General features: G+C 32.6%; 1 pseudogene; it reads left to right on the top strand.

The window, feature by feature from the left end:
• The first annotated feature begins 6,954 nt into the window (after positions 1-6,954).
• On the top strand, positions 6,955-7,070 carry LOC112475038 (annotated as a pseudogene).
• The last annotated feature ends 2,772 nt before the right edge of the window (positions 7,071-9,842 follow it).

The raw sequence follows: 9,842 nt of genomic DNA, 5'->3' as shown, positions 1-9,842 counted from the left end.
GCAAAGTGAGTTCCTTTCTTTATGTGTTCCCTCAGCACCTTATATAAATCTTTTTTATTGTAGTAATAAAACACACTGGATCATAAGTAATTATTCACATATCTGTTGTCCTTGCTACCTGCATACTTTCTATATGTAGCAGAATATTGTGCCTTATATAAAGTAAATGTCACATACATTTTTTGAACTAATCTATACTCAATCTTCTCCACTTCAGTCTCTATTTTTAGTTCATTTCCTCATCTTTACTTCTATCTTTAACATGTACCATTTCAATAATTTTGCTTCTACTTTTTAAAAATCTTTTGTATCCTCATGGAAGGAAGCCCAGAAACAGAGTGAATTTGAAATCTTCTTTCAATGATCATATCTTCTGTTTTAGTCCATCTTCACATTCCAGTCTAGAATATCTACTGTACAAAACCAGCTTGAGACTTACTACCTAACCTTATTGGGGTGAATTAGTATTGATAACTTTTTCGCAAGCATATATTGAAAATATTTCACACAATAAAACCTGGGTAAGGAAGGTCAAAGTCATCTATTGAGTGGATGCACTCATTGTGGGAAAACCATAAGTAATTCATGAACATTGTTAGCCTTCTAGATATCTATAGATTATCAACAGTTTTGTTAGAAGAATTTTATTACAGTCATAAAACGGCAGAATTCTAACTCCAGATTGTCACTTCTTTCGATATTTACAACTTTTAAAATCACTGGAGCCAGAAAACACAGAATTCTTTTGTGGTCCAGTAAGATTTGCAGAACAAATCTCCAAAATTAGATTTCTTGTTCTGTGTTAAAACATTCACATCTATTAAATGCTACACAAAGAAACTTAGTGAGTTATAATTAATTTGGTCTTAAGCAAGCTAATTGTCTATTGTTTTAGCTTTAAGCTGTTTCCTGAAAAAAAAAAAAAAGGTAAATACTTATTTGGAAGAAATATTGCAAGTAACTTCCTCTGAGAACCTGGTGTTTGGCTTGACAGGAGCTGTTTTAAAAGATTTAAGAGAATCACCAAGACTTATTTGAAACTTGCCTAAGAATATTTTTATATTCAACCCGTATATCAATATTAATTTTTTTAACACAGATGGAGATTCTATTGGTAGCCTAAGAGGAAGGACAAATAGACTATTGGGATTTCCAGTTGTGAGCTGGCCACACAGAAAATGAAGATCTTATGAGGCAGAATGAGAGAAAGAATAAAGCACCCTGTCAAATGAAAATGAAAAAAAAAAAAAAGCCAGAAACAAACAAGCAAACAAACAAATAATGGTGTAGTAAAGAGCCTTTGGAAAACATTTGTGACCAATTTGCTCTCCACTGATAAATTAAATTCAGGGTGTGCTCAGAAGGATGTTGTGCAGGGGGCTTAGAAGGCTGTGTGTCATTTAAGGATACAGTGGTCATTCCTTTCTATATAATTCATTTTCTTGGATTGACAATAATGCCAGTAAAATTTGATTCAGATTGAAATTGCCACCACTCAAAACCAATGTACTTGACAGATGAGACGTATTATTTGATGCATTTGTGTGGATAAATATATGTTGAAAATAAGAAAGCTAATATGTTATCCCCTCTTCAGGGCTCATGACTTTTGATGAATTTTATATAAGAAATCAACCTGTATGATTGAATGTAGCAGTGGAGCATCATGTAATAGAAACAATACAGTCTGGAGTTCTGTAGACCGGAATTTGAGTTATAGCTTTGCCACCATGTTGTGACTTTGAACAAACCACATTTATTGGTGTCTCAGTTGCTTCATGTGTAAAATAAGAAGGTAAGACTAGGTGCTCTCTGGGCTTTTTCCACTTTGAAAATCAAATGCTCCTGCGTGACTACAGGTAATCAACAGTGGTTCATTGGGCACTGAACCAGTAGAGGGCAGGCTGCTCATTAAATATCTCCTATGCTATGGGCTCAATATTATATACTTCATTGACTATCAAGAAGCCTATGAGCCCTGTGGTCAAGCCACCTGGGTTACTACCTCATTTTTAGTACTTTACTAAATATGTGACTCTAGACAAGTTATCTAACCTATCTTGTGATTTTCTCACTTATAAAATGAGGATAGTTATAATACTAATTATTCTATAAAGTGGGAATAATTAGCACCATGTTATAATATTTTTAGGAAAATTAATGAGTTAATTTGTGAGATGCTTAAATAAGCACACTTAATAAATATTTGTTTAAATCTTCATAGTGATATGTGCCACTTTTATGACTGAAAAAATATTTTTCATAGTTTCTTGATTATGTAAGTAAGTTTTGGAGGAATGACATTAAAACTTGACATTAAAAATAATTAAAACAAATATTTTTGTCAATCACTATTTAACAGAAGTCAAGCTAAGTGCCTGCAAAACAATAGATTCTGGGTAGAATGAATCTGAGATCAAAGACTGTGCGATACTGGAGCTCATGTAACTAAAGGTGACAAGGATGAAAATGAATATGTTCCAACCTGGAAAGTGTCTTTTATGTCTCTTTAAAATCTTTAGATAATAACATCCTCTTCTTTACTTGATGATCAAAAGACCTCGAGAATTTTCAGTTACATTTGGCCTTCACTCTTCTGATATTTACATTAAAAGAACTTGCTATTTGTCCTCAGAGGTCAGCAATCTTAATGTGATATAGGATATTTAGTTATTTCTGTAAAAAGGCTGTTTAGCCATAATACTGTAGAAGTACTATAGCACAGCTGTTACTAAAATAAAGTCAGGGAAAGGAGAGGGTTGTAATTAATAGGACAATTCACTATGACTAGCAAGCAGTATTATCTTAATTCTAACCATCACTTGTACCTAGTCAGTAAGTAGAGGTCTTGAAATATTATTGGGTGAAATTGTAAGTGTATCAGCATCATGATGGCACAACAAGTATTTTCATCTTTTCTTGGAGCTAAGTTATGTTTACTATGACAATTGGTAGTATTAGTATATTACCAATTTGATTCCCCTTAGTAGGAAGCCATCCTCCACAAACTTATGAAGTCTCATTATCAAAATTAAGCTTTATCTGTTTTTTATTACTTTCTTAATTTTTTAAAATTGTTGAATATCAAAAAAGATATAATTAAATTGGACACATCATATTTGTTGCCAGACATTTTATATATACTTTTTCATTTAATCCTAATGACAATTTTGAGTTAGATTTTATTTCTCAGTTTTATAGACAAATAAACTAAAACATAAGGAAGTTACTTTGTTCAAATTTATACATATAGCAAATGAGAGAGCTGAGACGTGAATGAATATATATATGATCAAATATGTATTTTTTCATAATGCGATATGCATTAATCTTTGGAAAAGTAGAGGGAGAGTAAAGTAAAATTAAAATAATCTTGCAATCCAGCTGAATTTGGAAGGCATGGTTTTGCAGTAGTTTTAATATATATTTTAGCTGGTTTTATCAGCACTCAGTAACCTGAGGGCAGTCATAGTAGTTTCTCTCATCAGTGCTTACTATGCATCAAGCACTAATTTTAGCACTTAACATTTATATTTTTATTTAATTTTCACAATAATAGCATGAAGAGCATACTATTATCACCTTCATTTTATGGATAAAAAAGTATGTCACAGATATTTTAATTAATATTCCCAGAGTTATATAATGGATAAATACTTGAGTCAGTCTTTGAACCCAAGCTGTCTGACTTCAGAACCTAGGGTGTTAATTTTTACCCAATAATGATAGTCCCTATAAACATCAAGGGCTAGATATTAGGCAAAGACCACAAACTAAAAATGAGCTCAAACCGGAGTTTTGTCTGATACGTAAGGTGAAAGGGAATTGAGATCACTGGTGAACAAGGGTTTCAGATAATTATTTCTACCGATTTACTTTCTTCCATCCACCATCTTCAACTAGAATAAATAAATGAATTCCACTAACATGTCACTGAGAATATACTCTGTGCGAGGTACATACTTGTACCTTATAATTATTGTCTTTTTTAATACTCATGACAACCTGTGAAGTAGTTACATATATTAAGTAAATCTCTGAGGAGGAGGTGGTACTAGCTTGATCCCAGGCATACTGAAAAGCCTCACATTTTAAACCTCCGTGCCATGCTGTCAGTGGCACATCTCATGCCAAACTTTTGGAGTTTTGAGAATGAAGACCTTAGTGTGGAGTTGAATGTAGATGCAGAACGAATTAGATAACCTGGTTTATGTGGCTGAGGAAAACATAAATAACTTCTAACCCTCATGGGAGCAAGCTATATAGTCACCTAAGTAAGAAGTAGCTTAATAATAACTTTTCCAAGAGTTGCGTTCTTATTGTTTGAGGTACTCCTCAGTGCCCATGCAAATGAACTAGATGATAGAACTAGATACTTTAGACAACATCTCAAACAAAGCTCACAAAATAGGTTCATATATTTTCATGTGTTATATAAAGAACAATTTATTTCTATGGATGTATGAATATACATTATTTATAAGCTACTTTGAAGTCAAAGGCTTTAAGATGACATATTATACAAATGCACTATGGCAAGATTTAACTCAATTAGAGTAATCTAGATTCCCATGATACTGAAAATAAATGAGGGTTGGCATCAGCAACTTTATATTCTATTTGAAGAGTTCTAGAAGAATCTGTTAGAGGGAGGAGGCAGGCAAGCCCATTTAGCTTGTACTTCAAGCTTGAAAAGACTTCAGTATGCAGTTGTCTTTTAGTAGCTAATATCTGCTGGGATGTAAGTAGAGATCTTTTGAATTATTTAACATTTTATGTATAACAGACACACTAAAATTTAGTGGCTTTAAACTACTTTCACTTAAACAACTCATGATCTGTGATACATGTGGGCAGTTCTGGTCTGGTCTGACTTGGCAGATCTCTTCTGGACTTGTTTATCTATTTAAAGTCTCCTGGCAGTTGGCTGGTGGCTAGATGATCAAGAAGACCTCAACCAAGTCTGACATTCGGAAATTCAACCAGGATGAACGAGGCTGTTGGGATACATCTTGTTTCATAATTCACTAGGCTAGCCAGGCTTCTTCATATGTGGCAGTGGCAGGAGTCCTAACAGCAGCAAATCCTCACATATAAGTATTTTTTAAGCCTTTGTTTGCTCACTTTATTAATAATGTTCCACTAGACAAAGCTGGTCACAGGACCACACCAGTGTTAGTGTAAATGGGCATTTACGAAGGCTACGGAGAGTAATGTGGCCATTACCACAGTCTTATTATATCATCATCACAAATGTTGATCTTAACTAAAATTCATCAGCTATTGATATTATCTAAGTTTAAGAGGGAAGAATAATTCCAATGACAAAAAGAATCCAAATTGAATGTAGGACATATTTTCTTAGAGAGCTTAGAGAACCACAATGATGGAAAGTCAATTTATTGGCTTGAGAAAGGCAAACTGTCTCAGCAGAAAGGATAGGAATAGACAGACGAAGCCAGGTAGCTCAGTGACTGAGATTACTTAAGCGCTCTAAGCCTCCATTCTCAATTTGTTAAAAGTAAAAGTTAGTACAATTACAAAGTCCTTTTCCTTATGCTTCAATTTCAGCTATAAAAAGACTAAATGTGTTCTTTCATAGCATTTTTTCATAAGGATGAATGAAGTCATTTAGAAAGATAGGCTGGATAATCTTTAAAGTACTACATAAATGTTAGCTAGTTCAATTAATAGAAATTTTCATTCTGAATCACACATTATGCTCCTCCTTGCTAGTTCCTATGCCCAGATTTATTTGATACTGTTTTGACCTTTTTAAGCAACCAGAAATCTAAAGCTGAGAGAGCAAAGGGACATTAAAACCCTTAAACAGAGTTGGTGGGATGTTAAGTTGGTAAAAATCAGTTAGTCATGCTGGTAATGTGAAATACACTCCAATGATCTTATCTAGAAAGACAATTTAAATATAAAATAACTTATGCTAATATTTGTCCTTCACAGTATTTAGCACTTTTTCTTAATGTATGTATTTATGTTGCCATTCATGAAATGAAAAGTCAGTTATTTACATTTTTACCTAGTTTTTCTTCAGCAATTTACCATAGTTCTCTAAGCCTCAGTTTCATTATCTGTGGAATAGAAATAATGATATCTCAAAGGGCTGTTTGGTTAAAAAAAATCATAATAGACGAGTCTTAATTCAGAGAAGACACTTTTTTTTTTTTTAACTTTTCTCTTCCATAGTTTCTTCTCTTCACATTATTACAGTCAGTCTTTGACATCTCTCCTTTCCATGTTATAGGACTTGAGATAGTAGTGATGAGATGTCCTGAAAGAACAAATTTGAAAGGGAAGACAATGTGCTTCCTTTGGGCTGTGCAAATTTGAAGATGCCTGAGTGACTCTAATTGGTGAGGAACCCCAGTGGATTGTGCAAATTCTACTCCAAGGAAAAGGGAGACCAATGTCTGCCCTTCTGTAGACCCACCCTGATCCTTGTAGGAAGTAAATTCACCATTCTCTCCCTGTGAGTGCCCCAGCTGCTTTCATCAGCTTATGACATATCCACCTCTATTCTGACAATTTATTCAGCCCAATCAGAGATCTGTTCAATGCAAGTTTTATTTTTATATTTATGGTAGCCAACAGTGTATCTGGCACAGGACCTACTCAGTACACATGTGTTAAATGAATACGTGAAACCCCATCCTTGCCTCGCTTGATGATTATCAGCAAATGCCTCTAAGGGCCCCAAGGCATGAAAAATTCCTTTTCTCATGAGATTACCCTTTTCTTGTACTGTGGGAAGCTCTTGAAACATCTCTTTATATGCACCGGATGGATTCAAATTAATATAGTTGGAATGTTATTATAGTAATCAAAAATTAAAGTTAAAGTAACAAAGGAGGACGCAGTTCCATAGTGTAGCAGTTAGCACGTCTGCTTTACATGCTGAAGGTCCTGGGTTCACACCTACTGGAGCCACGGTCCATGGTCTATGGCCATGCCACCCTGAACAAGCCTGATGTCTGATCTCAGATGCTAAGCAGGGTCAGGCCTGGTTAGTACTTGGATAGGAGACCACCTAGGAAGATCAGGTGCTGTAGGCATAAAAAATAAAAAATAAGGGATTGTAAGCTGACAAGTTCCTTGCAATCTGTGAGATCAACCAAGAGTTGTCTTGCCTAAAAAATAAATAAATAAATAAAACAAAATAAATAAAAAGGAAACCAAATTATCTCTAAAGTGTCTTTCAATAAGTGTAACATTATTTGAAGTTTAATTCTAACTTTTGTACAATGACGAACACTAATGCTTAATTTTCTTGAAGGTAGGCAATGGGCAGACTCGTTCTTAAAAAGAGGAAGAGAAATTATCATGTTTAGAAGGCCCAGAAATGTTAGAATGCATTATTTAAATTAAATCCCTATGTTACTCTTAAGAGAATGGTTACAATTTTCCTTTTTTTTTTTCCAAATTAGGAAATTGAGACTCAAAGAGACAGTCTTGTTTCAAACGATATATTATCTAAGTTTAATCCATATATTTTTCTTACAGAATAGTTATAATTATTTTTGTTTTGCAGATGAGGAAATTGGTTAATTGAGAGTAAGTGACTTACTTCAAATCACATAGATTAAAAGAAACAAAGCAGGGACTTGAACTTAATGCCATCTAACCCCAAAGCCTGAGCTTTTTACATTTGTTCATCTTGGCTCTTGGGTACAACTACCTGCAGTAACAACAGGCAAAAGTTAAATGAAAATTTTACTTTCCATAACTTTTCAGAAGCCATTTTATAAAATTAAGAAAAGAAGTTTCAGGAACAAAGGAAATGATATGTGGAGGGTGAAGAATTGAAGAGGACAAGGAAGTAGGCACGGAGGGAGAAGCAAAGAAAAAAGTAAAGGTGCAGAAATGAAACTAACATATATATTAGCTCCCTATGTATGAAAGGAGATATACTTTTAACAGTTTTATTAAGATATAATTAACATAAAGTCAGTTCTACATAACTAATGTGTATAATTTGATATATTTGACACCTAAAAACTATCATCACAATCATTATAATGAGCTTATCACCACCACCAAAAATTTCCTTGACAATAAGTTATCCATAAAGGTGAAGGTTTATTTCTGGACTCTCTATTCTGTTCTATGTGTCTATCTTTACACCAATACCATGAATGTCTTGAATACTGTAGCTTAATAAGTATTAAAATTGTGTAGTTATTTATTTTTTTAAAAAGTTGTTTCAAATTATTGTAAGTACTATGTATCACCACATGAATTTAGAATTAGTTTACCTAATAGCTAAACAATAACTATTTAGTTATTATTTAGTTATTTCGATATTGTATATCTAAAAAAATTAGAATTTTGGATGGCATTGCGTAGAATCTTTAGATCAATTGTGAAATTGACATCTTAATATTAAGATTTTAAACCCATAAAATGATATAGCTCTTCATTAACTTATATTTTATTCAGCTTCTTTTAATAATGTTGCATAGAGTTCAAAATACCAGTTTTTCATATTTTGGGTCACATTTATCTACAAACTTTTTATATTTTCAATGCCATTTAAAATGGTATTTAAAAAATTTTCAGTTTCTGATTGTTGCTACCATATAGAAAGCTTTAATATTGATCTTATATCTTGCAACCTTGCTAAACTCACTTTTTAGGTCTAGGAGATTTTTATAGATTATATTGGATTGTTTACATAGACAATCACGTCATCTATGAATCAAAACAGGTTTTACTTCTTTCCGTTCAATTTGGATGCCTTTAAAAAAGGTCCTTATTATAATGGCTAGAATTTCTAGTAAAATATTGAGTAGAAGTGGTGAGAGAAGATACCCTTGTCTTGTCCCTGACCTTAAGAGAAAAGCACTCAGTTTATTAAGTATTTTGTTTACCATAGGTTTTTGAGGTTGACTTTTATCAGACTGAGGTGTTGCCCTTTGATTTCTAGTTAGAAAAAACTTTTAACAGGAATGGAGGTTGGATCCTATCAAATGATGTTTATACATCTATTATGTTGAAATAATAATTTTTCTTTTTTATATTAACATGATGAATTAAATTATTTGATTTTTAAATGTTAAACCAACCCTGAATTCCAAAGCTAGATCCATCTTGTCAAGGTGTAACATTTTTTCCCCCATATATTATTAGAATCAGTTTGCTAAAATATTGTTCAGAATCTGTAGTTTTCCTTTCTTGTAAAGTGTTTGTTTGGTTTTAGTAATATGGGAATGCAGATGGCACAGAATCTTTTGAGATTTTACTCTTCTCCATTTTTTTTTTTTCCTTTTGGTAACAGTTTGTGTAGTCTTTCTTAAATCTTTAGTTCAATTCACTAGTGAAGCATTCTGGATTTGGAGTTATTTTTGTAGAAAGGATTTTAACTATACATGCAATTCGTTAATGACTTTTCATGTTACATACTTCTTGAGTGAGTTTCATAGTTTGTATCTTTCAAGGAGTTTGTCCATTAAACCTAACCTGGTTAAATTATTGACATAAAGTTGCATATAATTTTCTCAGTATATATATATATAAAATCTTCTTTCTTTCATAATTTTAGTAATTTGTTTCATCTCTGTTCATTTCCTTTATTGGTCTGACTAGAGTTTAAACGATTTTATAAATTTCCTAAAATAATCATTTTTGGATTTAATTAAAATTTTGTTTTCTATGTCATTGATTTTTGCTCTGATCTTTATTTTTTTCTCCACTACTTACTTTGGGTATAATTGGTCTTTGTTTTTAGTTCCTTGAGGTTGAGGTCATTTTTTTGAGATCTTTTCTTTTTTTGGTTTCTGATATATGTGTATACTGCTCTCAGTTCAGCATTTAGCACCTTCCACAAA

The sequence above is a fragment of the Pteropus alecto genome, unplaced genomic scaffold (genome assembly GCF_000325575.1).
Source record: "Pteropus alecto unplaced genomic scaffold, ASM32557v1 scaffold7, whole genome shotgun sequence".
Taxonomy (NCBI): domain Eukaryota; kingdom Metazoa; phylum Chordata; class Mammalia; order Chiroptera; family Pteropodidae; genus Pteropus; species Pteropus alecto.
This window is presented reverse-complemented; position numbering and strand designations above follow the sequence as displayed.